This window comes from Pan troglodytes, chromosome 6 (genome assembly GCF_028858775.2).
Source record: "Pan troglodytes isolate AG18354 chromosome 6, NHGRI_mPanTro3-v2.0_pri, whole genome shotgun sequence".
Classification (NCBI taxonomy): domain Eukaryota; kingdom Metazoa; phylum Chordata; class Mammalia; order Primates; family Hominidae; genus Pan; species Pan troglodytes.
Genome location: NC_072404.2, coordinates 27,043,717 through 27,059,259, shown reverse-complemented (window position 1 = coordinate 27,059,259; position 15,543 = coordinate 27,043,717). Strand labels below are relative to the sequence as shown.

The 15,543-nt window shown below is 40.9% G+C and overlaps 1 pseudogene; it reads left to right on the top strand.

The window, feature by feature from the left end:
- The first annotated feature begins 13,223 nt into the window (after positions 1-13,223).
- LOC463283 (argininosuccinate synthase-like) lies at positions 13,224-14,531 on the top strand (annotated as a pseudogene).
- Positions 14,532-15,543: the final 1,012 nt, after the last annotated feature.

The window sequence follows — 15,543 nt, the reverse complement described above, 5'->3', positions numbered from 1 at the left end:
ACCAGAGGTACAAGGAGGAGCTGGTACCATTCCTTCTGAAACTATTCCAATCAATAGAAAAAGAGGGAATCCTCCCTAACTCATTTTATGAGGCCAGCATCATCCTGATACCAAAGCCTGGCAGAGACACAACAAAAAAAGAGAATTTTAGACCAATATCCCTGATGAACATCGATGCAAAAATCCTCAACAAAATAATGGCAAACCGAATCCAGCAGCACATCAAAAAGCTTATCCACCATGATCAAGTGGGCTTCATCCCTGGGATGCAAGGCTGGTTCAACATACACAAATCAATAAACGTAATCCAGTATATAAACAGAACCAAAGACAAAAACCACATGATTTTCTCAATAGATGCAGAAAAGGCCTTTGACAAAATTCAACAGCCCTTCATGCTAAAAAATCTCAATAAATTAGGTATTGATGGGATGTATCTCAAAATGATAAGAGCTATTCATGACAAACTCACAGCCAATATCATACTGAATGGGCAAAAACTGGAAGCATTCCCTTTGAAAACAGGCACAAGACAGGGATGCCCTCTCTCACCACTCCTATTCAACATAGTGTTGGAAGTTCTGGCCAGGGCAATCAGGCAGGAGAAAGAAATAAAGGGTATTCAATTAGGAAAAGAGGAAGTCAAATTGTCCCTGTTTGCAGATGACATGATTGCATATTTAGAAAACCCCATCTTCTCAGCCCAAAATCTCCTTAAGCTGATAAGCAACTTCAGCAAAGTCTCAGGATCAAAATAAATGTGCAAAAATCACAAGCATTCTTATACACCAATAACAGACAGAGTCTAATTATGAGTGAACTCCCATTCACAATTGCTTCAAAGAGAATAAAATACCTAGGAATCTAACTTACAAGGGATGTGAAGGACCTCTTCAAGGAGAACTACAAACCACTGCTCAGCGAAATAAAAGAGGACACAAACAAATGGAAGAACATTCCATGCTCAGGGACAGGAAGAATAAATATCGTGAAAATGGCCATACTGCCCAAGGTAATTTATAGATTTAATGTCATCTCCATCAAGCTACCAATGGCTTTCTTCACAGAATTGGAAAAAACTACTTTAAAATTCATATGGAACCAAAAAAGAGCCTGCATTGCCAAGACAATCCTAAGCCAAAAGAACAAAGCTGGAGGCATCACACTACCTGACTTCAAACTATACTACAAGGCTACAGTAACCAAAACAGCATGGTACTGGTACCAAAACAGAGATATAGACCAATGGAACAGAACAGAGCCCTCAAAATAATACCACACATCTAAAACCATCTGATCTTTGACAAACCTGACAAAAACAAGCAATGGGGAAATGATTCCCTATTTAATACATGGTGCTGGGAAAACTGGCTAGCCATATGTAGAAAGCTGAAACTGGATCCCTTCCTTATACCTTATACAAAAATTAATTCAAGATGGATTGAAGACTTAAATGTTAGATCTAAAACCATAAAAACCCTAGAAGAAAACCTATGCAATAGGCATGGGCAAGGACTTCATGTCTAAAACACCAAAAGCAATGGCAACAAAAGCCAAAATTGACAAATGGGATCTAATTAAACTAAACAGCTTCTGCACAGCAAAAGAAACCACCATCAGAGTGAACAGGCAACCTACAGAATGGGAGAAAATTTTTGCAATCTACTCATCTGACAAAGGGCTAATATCCAGAATCTACAAAGAATTCAAACAAATTTACAAGAAAAAAACAAACAACCCCATCAAAAAGTGGGCCAAGGATATGAACAGACACTTCTCAAAAGAAGACATTTATGCAGCTAACAGACACATGAAAAAATGCTCATCATCACTGACTGTTAGAGAAATGCAAATCAAAACCACAATGAGATACCATCCCACACCAGTGAGAATGGTGATCATTAAAAAGTCAGGAAACAACAGGTGCTGGACAAGATGTGGAGAAATAGGAACACTTTTACACCATTGGTGGGACTGTAAACTGGTTCAACCATTGTGGAAGACAGTGTGGTGATTCCTCAAGGATCTAGAACTAGAAATACCATTTGACCCAGCCATCCAATTACTGGGTATATACCCAAAGGATTATAAATCATGCTGCTATAAAGACACATGTACACGTATGTTTATTGCAGCACTATTCACAATAGCAAAGACTTGGAACCAACCCAAATGTCCATCAATGATAGACTGAATTAAGAAAATGTGGCACATATACACCATGGAATACTATGCAGCCATAAAAAATGATGAGTTCATATCCTTTGTAGGGACATGGATGAAGCTGGAAACCATCATTCTCAGCAAACTATCGCAGGGACAAAAAACCAAACACTTCATGTTCTCACTCATAGGTGGGAATTGAACAATGAGAACACTTGGACACAGGAAGGGGAACATCACACACCGGGGACTGTTGTGGGGTGAGGGGAGGGGGGAGTGATAGCATTAGGAGATATAACTAAAGTAAAAGACGAGTTAATGGGTACAGCACACCAACATGGCACATGTATACGTATGTAACAAATTTGCACGTTCCGCACATGTACCCTAGAACTTAAAATATATATATATATATAAAGATATGCATTACCTTTCATACTTTTCTTTTTTTGTGTGTGGTGAGAACATCTAATATCTGCTCTTAGCAGTGTTCAAGAATAGGATATATTGTTATTAACCATAGTCACAATATTGTATAATAGAGCTCTTGAACTTATTCCTACTATCTAACTGAAATTTTGTATCCTTTGACCAACATCTGCTGCCTTTTTTCAGTCAAAAGCAAGTCATAAATTGGCCAGGTGTGGTGGCTCATGCTTGTAACCCCAGCACTTTGGGAGGCTGAAGCAGGTGGATCACTTGAGGCCAAGAGTTTGAGACCAGCCTGGCCAACACAGTGGCTCTACAAAACCCTCTCTCTACAAAAAATACAAAAAAATTAGCCAGGTATGGTGGTGTATGCCTGTAGTCCCAGCTACTTGGGGGGCTGAGGCATGTGGATCGCTTGGACCCTGGAGGTCAAGGCTACAGTGAGCCAAGATGGCACCACTGCACTCAAGCCTGGGGAACAAAGTGAGACCCTGTCTCAAAAAAAAAAAAAAAAAAAAAAAAAAAGCAAGTCATAACAAGTCATAACTTGAGCCCAGTTGGAGAAGGACTGGGGAAATAGACTCCACCTCTTGGTGGAAGAGAAATGGCAAAGAATTTGTGGGCATCTTCAATCTACCACAGTAGTTATATTTAAAAATTTGAATTTATGTACCTAAAAACAAAACAAAACAAAATAAACAAAAAATTCCTTTCTATATTATGGTTGTCTGTAAGGACCACATGCTGTTTTTGGTTTCTTTAACCAAATTGTCTTTCCATGAGACTGAGGGTGATGGGATATGGAAAGGTGGTAAGTTGTTTAAGCTTCTTGATAAAAGTGCTGTCTTTGTTTTCTGTTTTCTCATATTTATACAATTATTCCTCTATTAGTGGTTTTTATAATTATTGGGAGTGGGAAAATCTTGAATAAACTGTATAGCAGTCTGGGTAAGTTAAATTTATCCTATCCTGAGACCTATATTTCTTTACTTCTTTGTTTTTAACTCAATAAATATTTATTGAATTAGTTTAAAAAATTTCTTTAATTCTTGAGGTAGTAACAAACACCGGGAGGCGGAGGTTGCAGTGAGCAGGGATCGCGCCACTGCACTCCATCCTGGCGACAGAGCGAGCTGGGTCTCATAAAAACAAAAAACAATGACCAAGATCCACTCTTTTTAGAAAGGACACACAGTGATATATGCTTTAAATCCTTGCCTGACTGAAAGTCTTGGGAGAGGCGTAATATCCAGATTTTATGTGGAACTGTTGTTTCTCAAGCTTTTTAAAACATTCTATAGCTTTCACCCTTTAAAAAAATATATATATTTCCATAGGTTATTGGAGAACAGGTGGTGTTTGGTTACATGAGTAAGTTCTTTAGTGGTGATTTGTGAGATTTTGGTGCACCCATCACCCGAGCAGTATACACTGCACCCTATTTGTCGTCTTTTTTTCCTCACCCCCTTCCCACACTTTCCCTTGGAATCACCGAAGTCCATTGTGTTATTCTTATGCCTTTGCATCCTCATAGCTTAGCTCTCACTAAAAGAATGAGAATATATGATGTTTGATTTTCCATTTCTGAGTAACTTCACTTAGAATAATAGTCTCCAATCTCATCCAGGTGACTGCAAATGCCATTAATTCATTGCTTTTTATGGCTGAGTAGTATTCCATTGTATATATATACCACTTTTTCTTTTTTCTTTTTCTTTTTTTTTTTTTTGAGACGGAGTTTCGCTCTTACTGCCTAGGCTGGAGTGCAATGGCACGATCTCAGCTCACCGCAACCTCCGCCTCCCAGGTTCAAGCAATTCTCCTGCCTCACCCTCCCGAGTAGCTGGGATCACAGGCATGCACCACTACGCCCAGCTAATTTTGTATTTTTAGTAGAGAAGGGGTTTCTCCATTTTGAGGCTGGTCTCGAACTCCTGACCTCAGGTGATCCACCCACCTCGGCCTCTCAAAGTGCTGGGATTACAGGCGTGAGCCACCACGCCCGGCCTATATATACCACATTTTCTTTATCCACTTGTTGATTGACGAGCATTTGGGCTGGTTTCACATTTTTGCAACTGTGAATTCTGTAGCTTTCACACTTTTGTTTTTTTTTTTCAATTAGTGTTGAAAAAGTGAAATTGGGACACTCTGATTGTTGTTTCTTTCTGATTTGTAATTATATTATCCCCCTTTGTTCTTGAATTTAAGTTTTGAAAAATATGACCGTTAATTTAAATGTAGGTCCTTTTAATTAATTTTGCCTGGATCCAGGTGTGTCATTTCAAGTCATGATTTCTCTTCCAGAAACTTTCCTTCTTCTATTATATCCTTTACTATTGCTTCATTCATTATTACTCTGGTTTCTGGCTTTGGAAAATTATTTATGTCTGCTCTCAAATCTGTCTTTCATATTTTTTCTCATCTCTTTCACCTCCGCATTTTTAACTCTGCTTCTGGGAGAGTATCTGAAGTGCATCCTCCACAGTACACATATGAATTTACAGATTATTTCAGTAGTTTATAATGAACATCAAAACAAATGTACATTTTTCATCTCATTTTCTTTTGCATTATTTTCTTACATTAGCTATATTTGCATCTGTATTTATCACAGCTTGATTTTTTTCTATAATTGCCTGCTCTTTTTTCAAAGAAACTTTCTTTTTTAATCATTTTGAGGAGCCAAACATAAATACTCTCTTATTTCTACCAGCTTATTATAGGGTAAGTCATGCTCTTCCTCTGAGGCTTTGGGGAAATATCCCAACTTTGCCTTAAGTGGCAGATTTATTTATTAGCCTTCTTTTCCACAAAAGTGGTTTTCTAGATTACTTGAACTGCAGCAAAAAAATAAATAAATAAAAATTCAACTAGAGACAGAAAGAGAAAAACAAAGAGAAAAATCGAAAACGCCTCCCCTGAAGACTCACTCTTTCATGTTAGTGGACACATATTAGTGAGCATCCAAGATAAGATGTGCTAAGATGAGGAAGAAATTGCCCCTGAAGCTCATGATAAATGGAATTCTCTACACCATAATGATTAGAGTCCTTAACAATATCTGGGAGAGGTATAATGTCATGTGGCTAATGACGGGTTAATGGCCTTACCTCAAAGGCAATTCAAGTCTGCAAATATTTAGAATGTATGGAGGGTTACATGGGTTTCATTTACTTGTTTGAGTGATTCCCCCAAAAACTTTACTTTCCTCAATTTTTGCTGAATATTAGGCAGCTGTGATTTTGAAATTGTTCTCTTTGGCAATTATCTGGAGTGTGATTGTTCTCTATTCCCAGTTAAATTTGGAACGACGCATTAGTAGAAAGTCAAGCCAGAAGCAAGGTTGACACTCTGTTGTGAAATTACCATAGCCTAGGAAAACCTACATGACTGAGAAAAAGGCACATACATTGATTCTACCTTTATACAGAGAATTACCTAGGAGGCAAGGCATTACTCATGAGCAGAATGAAGCTTCTTAGAAAATAATTTACATCTACTTTTTTTTTTTTTTGAGATGGAGTTTCGCTCTTGTTGCCCAGGCTGGAGTGCAATGGCGCGATCTCCACTCACCGCAACCTCTGCCTCCCGGGTTCAAGCGATTCTCCTGCCTCAGCCTCCATAGTAGCTGGGATTACAGGCATGTGCCACCACACCCAGCTAATTTTGTATTTTTAGTAGAGATGGGGTTTTCTCCATGTTGGTCAGGCTGGTCTCAAACTCCCGACCTTAGGTGATTTGCCCGCCTCTACCGCCCAAAGTGATGGGATTACAGGCATGAGCCACCGCGCCCGGCCTTACATCTACTTTTTAATATAATTTAATTTTTTTGAAGCAGGGTCTCACTCTGTTGCCCAGGCTAGGGTACAGTGGCATGATCTCAGCTCACTACAACCTCTGCATCAGGGTCTCAAGCCATGCTCTCAACTCAGCCTTCTGAGTAGCTGAGACTACAGGAGTGCACCACCATGCCCAGCTAATTTTTACAGTCTTTGAAGAGAATGGGTTTTGCCATGTTGCCCAGGCTTACATCTACTTTAATGCACAGACAAATGGAAAAATCCCAAAGTTCTACTTCTAGACTTTGGGCACAACAATTTTAGCATGAAAATCATTAAGGCAGGTGTACTCAAATACTCCACAGTAGTCAAAATACCAACTCAGTAGAGTATTCAGAATGCATTGTTTTGAACAATGCTGCTTCATGGTGTGTACACCAAAAAAACTGTTGCTAACTAAATACAAAACAAATAAATGAGTTGATTATTAAATATACCTAAGTTAAAACTTCAGGAGTATTATAAAAGTTTTTTTTTGGCTTTAAATTAATTGAGAGCCCTTTGGAGAAATGATCAGATGGGAGAGCCAGATGTTCATTACAGATACACTTTGAACATGACAATGAGATCCAGATCCTATCTTTTGTATATGTGAAAATTCTTATTTTTTGTCTGTTGAGGATTCTTTCCAAAGCATATTAGACAACAGCCAAAATGGCCTCACCTAAACTTTTGTAAGTGCTTTGATTTTTTTTTTTTTTCCTTTCTTTTAACTTTGGGTCCTCCTATGGGGTAGGGATAGTGTAATGACAGTAACTAAAAAATTAGAAATTAAAAAAAAAAACACCTCTAGTTGGATCATTAGCCTCTAAGTGTTTATAAACCTTCCAGTTTTGTATTCTTCGGTACCTTTTCCCCAGAAAGATTCCAAAATCATTTGTAAAGAAGCTTTTTCCAAAACTGCCTGGAAATGTCTATTTTTCAACAGAGAGAACTGTCTCTCCTGGGGATTTGAGGTCAAGATAATCCCACTTGGAACAAGTCAGCAGGAAAATCATCCTGTGTGCTTTCCCCTACAGTCAAAAATTTGATAGATAGGTGATAGGTGATAGGTGGGTGGGTAGGTAGATAGATGGATAGATAGATAGATAGATAGATAGATAGATAGATAGATAGATAGATAAATTATGGAGAAAGGATAAAATGAGTTTCATTGTGAAGCTTGAAGGTACAAATCATAAAGGACACTATGCAGCTCCAGGGGGAAGTGGCAATGGGATTGTGCTTAGGAAGATGGAATGAATACAAGATTCTCTTACTGGCACCTTCTCTGAGTCACCATAGAGCTAATGGTGGAGAGGTGGTTCCCTCAGAGAAGATCCTAAGCTATTTCCCTCAACAGTGCCCTCAATTTGTACTTTCAGGAAATCCTGGACTGTATATTATCACAACAATTTCACTACAGCTGTCTTCATAATAACAAGAAAAACATTTGTTCCACTGCCCTCCCCAACCAAAATGGTGTTTGTGTGTGTGTTTGTGTTAAAGAATACTATACTCAGCAAATTTTTCATGCCTTTTCAAGTGTCAGTGCAAAATATGGTAAAAGGCATCCATATGCAATCCAATTATCCCTTTGCGTTTCCAAAGGAAAGAGTTTTCTGGTGTGAACCTGACCCTTGTGACAAATCAGAATGAAATGGTGCACTTTAAAGGGAATGTTCTTGGTTGGGAACATATAAGCAAACCTGCGAGTGCTTGAAGGGGCTGATGAAGGCTACAGCACAGACTCTGCTCCCATATCTGTTGTCATCACTTCTTAAAGGCGTATTTCAACATTGTGAACGTCATTCCTATTATGTGACAAGATGACGAATACTATCCAATGAACCACAACACATAAAAGGGAAAAATAACATTTTCTCACCTTAGGAGGGCTTGAAAGGTCCATCTAGCTGAAGACACCGGCTGATAATAATTTGCCAAGATGGTTTCAACCTGGAGAGATGGGTTCAAAGAGCAGAATTTTAACAAAGAAGGAGGGTGAGATAAAATAACGATTTAGCAAGAAGCCAGCCTGGGAAACACAAGATGAACTTTGACCAAATATTCTAAATCTGAATTCCTAAAGGAGGCTTTTCTCATTGCCCTTTTTAACATCCATATTGAAATAGGTGAGTAGGTGAAAATGGTTTCCAACAGTCAAAGCAGAATCTCTCAAAATATAAAAAAGTAAAGGAATTTTCTAACAAACATAGGCCTCCAAACATTGTGTTTTCAGTTCTGACCTTGCCTGGGTATCACTTACAGACAGACAGATTTTTTAATTGTTTCTTTGGGTTGCAGCTCATATGTCTATATGAGCTATAATCATTCTGTAAACCGGCTCCACTTGCGGATTCAGGCTCACACAGCAGATCTGCTGTCAGTCAGTCATGCAGGCCTGACTGAATAGTTTTTCGCACCCTGATCAATCAGATATCATCCTGAATGGTTGTTTTCTCCTACTCTGGGTTGTTTGCTTAAGTTCAACAAGTGTCAGGGGAATTTAATGGACCATGTGGTGGCAACATCAGCTAAGTGAGTGATTCTTTGATGTTCCCTGTTCTTACAAGAACAGGGGATAAGATTGAATGTTTACAGACTTCAGAATAAATTTTGGGGCATGGGGTGGTGAAATTGTATTCCGGTAAAAACTGGGCATGATTAAGGCGGTTTTTTTTTGTTTTATTTGTTTTGTTTTGTTTTTTTTCTGAGAAGGAGTCTTGCTTTGTTACCCAGGCTGGAGTGCAGAGGCATGATCTTGGCTCGCTGCAACCTCTCGCTCCCAGGTTCAAGCAATTCTCCTCCCTCAGCCTCCCAAGTAGCTGTGATGACACATGCACACCACCACATATGTGTAATTTTTGTATTTTTAGTAGAGACGGGGTTTCGCCATGTTGGCCAGGCTGGTATCAAACTCTTGCCTCAGTTGATCTGCCTGCCTCGGCCTCGCAAAGTGCTGGGATTATAGGCGTGAGCCACTGCGCCTGGTCAGGAGTTTTTATTTAATTTAAAATGTACTACCTTAGTTCCTAGGCATCCCTCACCTCTGAAGATCATTTACAGCAGGACGATATTCATATGTATAGAATTATTAGATCTTGGGTGCTTGGAGGGACAAGGGATTAACACCAAGCTCTGGAAGCCCGATTTTGTGATTCCATGGATGAAGTTTACATAAGGGGTGAGAACAATGGTTCACATTTCAGAGCATCAGGTTTTGCCTATACAACTGTAGAAAAATTTATGTGTCTTCAGAGCTTCCTCTATATATAGGTGTCACATTGTTGGCTCTGTATTACCTCTTTGTGATGTTATTAAACCCCATAAAATGGTTTGGGATTTCAAAGCTAAAAATAAAAGGCTCAGAGAAGTACTAATTAAGTGCACAGGCTCATGTTCATGTTGTCAGGTTCATATCCTGTATCCACCCATCATCTATTAATGATTTAGACCTTGGACAAGTTACTTAACCTCTCTGAAGCTCAGTGTTTGCAGCAGTAAAAAGGGGATAATAACAGGTATGTCTCAGAGGAGTGGTGTGAGGATTAATTGGACTGATGCCTGTATAGGTCCTAGCACAGTGCCTGCCACATAGTGCTCACTGAATAAACAATAACCACTCTTTTAGGATGTGACACAAGTAATCTTTGGGAAACAGGGCCTGCTGAGGAGTTGCTATGTCCATATGAACTGAATAAAACCAACTTGATTACAGGCCTGATTACCCAATTTCCACATTTCCTTTTGCGTGCCTTTCCTTTAATTTTCTATCCATTCATTTCTATCCATACCATTGCATAATTCTCAACACAACCTAGTGCAGGATAACTCTGCTAGAGAAAAGGCAAACAGAGCGAGATGGGCTCCACATGAAGCTTAGTAGAGTGAACAGATAAAAGGAAACCCATCATCTGGTTTACTGTAGAATGGTTAGTAGGGGGATTGGTGGAAGCAGATCATTGAAATATATTTTTATATGATGTGAGATATTATCATGATTTTCTTGGCCATAATAAGCATGGACCATCAAGGGGTGAAGTTAATCTTCCGGGCATCTTTTCACACAGGCATGGGTGTGCTCGTGCCTAGCCCCCCCAAGCACACACACATATGTATTTGTGTACATATCAACACAGCTGCACATGCACATATGCAGAACATCCTTCTGATATTAGTGCCCATTCATTTGCAATAAATTCTGCCTTCAATCCTGTATGACATAGCTGACAAAAGGACACAGTTACTACACAAGTGTTTGACGCACTGACGGCAGCCCTTGGACTCAAACATTGATTTGCAGGTATTCTGCCATCCTCTATAAAGAAAAGACCGTGTCCTTGGCATCAGTGATAGAGAAATCTTCAAAGGACAGGTTGGTTAAAAATGAGCATTTTAGAAAAAAAAAAAACACTTGCTATTCCACTGTCACTGCCCGAGAGAGGAAGATGTGGAGTCAATTTAGTGAGCTTCAATTGTGGCTGACTTTGGAAGAAATAATATACTCATGTCTCTTTGCATGCATATTGAAGAGGGAGCTATGTGAAGGGCTGCGATTTTGCAGATTGCAACCTGATCAGACTTCCGAACACAGACTATCACCTAAAAACAGAGAGAGAGAAATCCCTGTATCTTAGAGGACCAGTGATTTAAGGGTTTCCCAATTCATTTCTAAAATGCATGTGGGAGGTTCTCTATTTTCATAATTTTCTTGTCAAGCTTGACACCAGGAAGAGGTGTGAAAAGAGCCAAGCTTTATTGGCAGGCAAGGTCAGACATTTCCTTTACAGGGAGATTTCAGAGGCATCAGAAGGGCCTCTTATTCCCTAGATCCCATAAACACTACTTGATACCTAAAATGCAACCACAGAATCTACATTTAAAGTCATTTGCTTGGAAGTTACAAGTTAGGAAGGGAGGAAGTCCAGTCTCCAAGGTGAAGAGTGGCTGGGGAGGGAACAGTGTATACAAATATCTTCCTCAGGCATAGAATTGGCCAAAAGACAGATTTAAAAAAAATGCTCCACATGACTTATCACCAGAGAGATGCAAATCAAAACCACAGTGAGATACCATCTCAAAATGGTTACTATTAAAAAGTCAGAAAATAACAGATGATGATGAAGATGCAGAGAGAAGGGAATGCTTATACACTGTTGGTGGGAATATAAATTAGTTCAGCTCCTGTGGGAAACAGTATGGAGATTTCTCAAAGAACTAAAAACAGATCTAACATTCAGAGCAGTTTCACTGCTGGGTGTCTACTCAAAGAAACAGAAATCATTTTATCAAAAAGACACCTACACTCATATGTTTATTGCAGCACTATTCACAAAGACATAGAATCAAAACCTAAGTATTCATCAACAGTTGATTGGATAAAGAAAATGCGGCACAGATACATATGGAATACTATGCAGCCATAAAAATAATGAAATCCTGTCCTTTGCAGCAACATGGATGGAGCTGGAAGCAATTATCCTAAATAAAATGACTCAGAAACAGAAAATCAAATGCCACATGTTCTCACTTAAAAGTGGGAGCAAAACAATGGGTACACATGAACATAAAGATGGAAATAACAGACACTAATGACTCCAAAAGAGGGAAAGGTGGGAAGGGGATAATGGGTGAAAATTATCTATTCAGTACAATGTTCACTATTTGGGTGCTGGGTTCACTACAAGCCTAAACCTCATCATTACACAGTATTTCCATATAACGAACCTGCACGTGTACTCCCTGAATCTAAAATAAAATAAGTTGAGCGAAAAAAGTCTTCCTTATCACAGTTCTGCATAGAGCTGGCCTGCAGAGGTATTAGCAGGGAGCAATCTTCAGAGAATGAAAGTGGAAGGCCACTGAGTGGGTGCATTGACGATGAGCATTAAACTGCAAAAGAGAAATGCAACCGAAGGTAAAGTTGGTTGGCTCTATATTAGGGGAGAACTTTGAAGAGACATCCCACATGCAACCTGACTCCCTGACGCTACCATATAATAATTTTCCCCCTGGAGGAAGTGGATACAATAAACAGATTGTGAGTATCTCAAGAAGCGTATCCCAAGGGCTCCGCTATGAAAGGTTTTATCTGGTTGCAATAAAAGAGAACGTGTAGCATCATTAAACACCCAATAAAAGCCCCCCTTCTTCTTGAAATCACACAATTTTGCCTTTTATATTTATATAAAAGAATAGACTGACACTTATTCAACCATGTTTCAAGTGAGGCATAAGAACGCTGTATATGGCTGTCACCATGGCCTTTATTTCTACCTTGAGTGGAACAAAAAGAGAGATGAGAAAATTGTTTCCTAGATTATCTAGTGGTGACAGCAGGGACTTGGCTATAGGTCTTGAGCAAAATCCTTTGGGACTCAGCAACACGGTCCAGTGTCCTACGTGAGCTTTGATGCCTGTGACTCTCCATACAGCTGAAAAATCCCACTTCCTGGCAGAGGACAGGGAAAGGTTTCAGGAACACCTGGCTTTGCAACTGATAAGGGATGAAGAGAGAATAAAATTCTCGAACTGGTTTCAGCTTCTTTGCCTCATTATATCTGTCAGAAGGGAATATTTTCTGTGAAGTTTTACTACGTGGCACAGCTAACTGAGCCTAGAAACCCTGTTTACTAGGTGAGCCTGGAAAGCCACCATCTTGGGAGGCTTGGCCATGGTATCAGAGAATAGTTGGCAGGTAAAAAAAATTGCATATAGCCCCGCTCTGTCGCCTGCTGCCTCTGCCCGGGCCCGAGTGGTTCACTGCACCCTGAAGACAGATTCCAGACGCCGGGAACTCGTGCCTCTAATCCCAGACGTTATGTCCAGCAAAGGCTCAGTGGTTCTGGCCTACAGTGGCGGTCTGGACACCTCGTGCATCCTCGTGTGGCTGAAGGAACAAGGCTATGACGTCACTGCCTACCTGGCCAACATTGGCCAGAAGGAAGACTTTCAGGAAGCAAGGAAGAAGGCACCAAAGCTTGGGACCAAAAAGGTGTTCACTGAGGGTGTCAGCAGGGAGTTTGTGGAGGAGTTCATCTGGCCAGCCATCCAGTCCAGCTCACTGTATGAGGACGGCTACCTCCTGGGCACCTCTCTCACCAGGCCCTGCACCGCCCGCAAACAAGTGGAAATCCCCCAGCGGGAGGGGGCCAAGTTATGTGTGTCACGGCTCAGGTCTGGTTTGAGCTCACCTGCTACTCACTGGCCCCCCAGATAAAGGTCATTGCTCCCTGGAGGATGCCCGAATTCTAAAACCACTTCAAGGGCTGCAGTGACCTGACGGAATACACAAAGCAACACGGGATTCCCATCCCAGTCACTCCCAAGAACCCGTGGAACATGGACGAGAACCCCAGGCACATCAGCTACGAAGCTGGAATCCCAGAGGACCCCCAAGAACCAAGCGCCTCCAGGTCTCTACACGAAGACCCAGGACCGGCCAAAGCCCCCAACACCCCTGACATTCTCGAGATCGAGTTCAAAAAAGGGGTCCTCTTGAAGGTTACCAACGTCAAGGATGGCACCACCCACCAGACCTCCTTGGCGCTCTTCATGTACCTGAATGAAGTCACGGGAAAGCACTGCGTGGGCCGTATTGACATCGTGGAGAACTGCTTCATTGGAATGAAGTCCCGAGGTATCCACGAGACCCCAGCAGGCACCATCCTTTACCACGCTCATTTAGACATCGAGACCTTCGCCATGGACTGGGAAGTGCGCAAAATCAAACAAGGCCTGGGCTTGAAATGTGCTGAGCTGGTGTATACTGGTTTCTGGCACAGCCCTGAGTGTGAATTTGTCCGGCACTCCATCGCCAAGTCCCAGGAGCGAGTGGAAAGGAAAGTACAGGTGTCCCTCTTCAAGGACCAGGTGTACCTCCTCGGCTGGGAGTCCCCACGGTCTCTCTACAAGGAGGAGCTGGTGAGCATGAACGTGCATGGTGATTATGAGCCAATTGATGCCACCGGTTTCATCAACATCAATTCCCTCAGGCTGAAGGAATATCATTATCTCCAGAGCAAGGTCACTGCCAAATAGAACCCTGTACAGGGAGAAGCTGGGGCTTCCTCAATTTGCAGATTCCCCAAGTACAGGCGCTAATTGTTGTGATAATTTGCAGTTGTGACTTGTTCTCCCCTGCAGGCAGCGTAGTGGGGCTGCGAGGCCCCAGCTTTGTTCCCTGGACCCCCTGAAGCCGGCAAACCTAGTCATCAAAGGGAAGGGTGGGGGGCAGCTGCGGTGAGGAGCTGTAAAATGACAATTAAAAGAAAAAATTGCATATAAACTTAGGGATCGGTCACTCACCTTCTAACCATGAATATACTCCCCACTTCTAACTCTATTGAATAATACAAATGTAAGTTACCATGCACATATAAAGAAAAAAATGGTGGAAAAATTCCTCAAGAGTATGAGCAACAACAGCCAGTAGTACACCTAAAAAAAAGCTAGTGTTACTATGGTTAAGCATTGGTTTGGGGATGGTCACTGAACTCTATTGCTTTCCAAGTTCTTCCAGCTTGGTCTAAGTGAGTGCATAGTTGCATGTCTACTGGACTTGAAGAAGTTTCTCCAGAACTGAGAAATTTGAAGAATTTTTAAAGTTTGTATTTCTAATTCATTCATCCATGTGTTTATCCAATAAATATTTATTTAGAGCCTACTATGTGCCAGGCACTCTCCAAGTAAAGGGGATTCAGTGGTGGGGAAAAGCAATCCAAATAAATCAGCTTTATCTCTGCCCTCATAAAACTTATATTCTGGATATGGCAATAGGCATTAACAAAAAAAACCCCAATCATACTAATAAATGTAAAATTCCCTCCTGGCTTGGTGCTAGGGAGGAGAGGAATATTGTGAGAGCACAAGAAGTGAGTGGTTGATATAGCCTGAAGGGTAAAGGATGGTTACTTCAAGGAAACAAAGACTCAGCTGGAATCTAAAGTGTAAGTTGGAATTATTTAGTTAAGGAGATGGAAAGGAAGAGAATCCAGGAAGAGGAGACAGTATATGCAAATGCCTTATGGCAGGAAGGATCATAGCACATTCGGGGGCCTGAGCGAAGCCTGGTGCGTGGAGCGAGCATGGTGGGGATGTGGCTGGCAAAGGAGGTCTAGGCATACAG